This window comes from Meleagris gallopavo, unplaced genomic scaffold, assembly GCF_000146605.3.
Source record: "Meleagris gallopavo isolate NT-WF06-2002-E0010 breed Aviagen turkey brand Nicholas breeding stock unplaced genomic scaffold, Turkey_5.1 ChrUn_random_7180001953110, whole genome shotgun sequence".
Classification (NCBI taxonomy): domain Eukaryota; kingdom Metazoa; phylum Chordata; class Aves; order Galliformes; family Phasianidae; genus Meleagris; species Meleagris gallopavo.
In genome coordinates, this window is record NW_011214150.1 from 25,093 (window position 1) to 25,773 (window position 681).

The following is a 681-nucleotide window of genomic DNA, read 5'->3' on the forward strand; positions in this document are numbered from 1 at the left end:
GGGGATGTTCTGGGGGATTTGGGGACATTTTGGGGACGTTTGGGGGAGGAGTTTGGGTCTCCAATCCATGTCCCCAACCTCGGGGTCCCCACAAACGTCCCCAACCTTGGTGTCACCCCCAAGATGTCCCCAACCTTGGTGTCCCCACAAATGTCCCCAACCTTGGTGTCACCATGGATCTCCTCATGGTTGTCCAATCCGTGTCCCCACAAATGTCCCCAACCTTGAGATCACCAAAGATGTCCCCAGTCTTGGGGTCCCCACAAATGTCCCCAACCTTGGCGTCACCACAAACGTCTCCAACCTTGGTGTCCCCACAAATGTCCCCAAGCTTGGTGTCACCATAAATGTCCCCAACCTTGAGATCACCACAAACGTCCCCAACCTTGGGGTCCCCACAAACATCCCCAATCTTGGGGTCCCCAAAGATGTCCCAAACCTTGGTGTCACCCCCAAGATGTCCCCAGCCCTGGGGTCCCCACGAATGTCCCCAACCTTGGTGTCACCCCCAAGATGTCCCCGTGGTGACAGCCCTGTCCCCGTCCCCAGGAAGGCTTGGTGTACGCGGTGGAGTTCTCACACCGTTCGGGTCGGGATCTGATCAACGTGGCCAAGAAGAGGACCAACGTCATCCCGGTCATCGAGGACGCACGACACCCCCACAAATACCGCATGCTGATA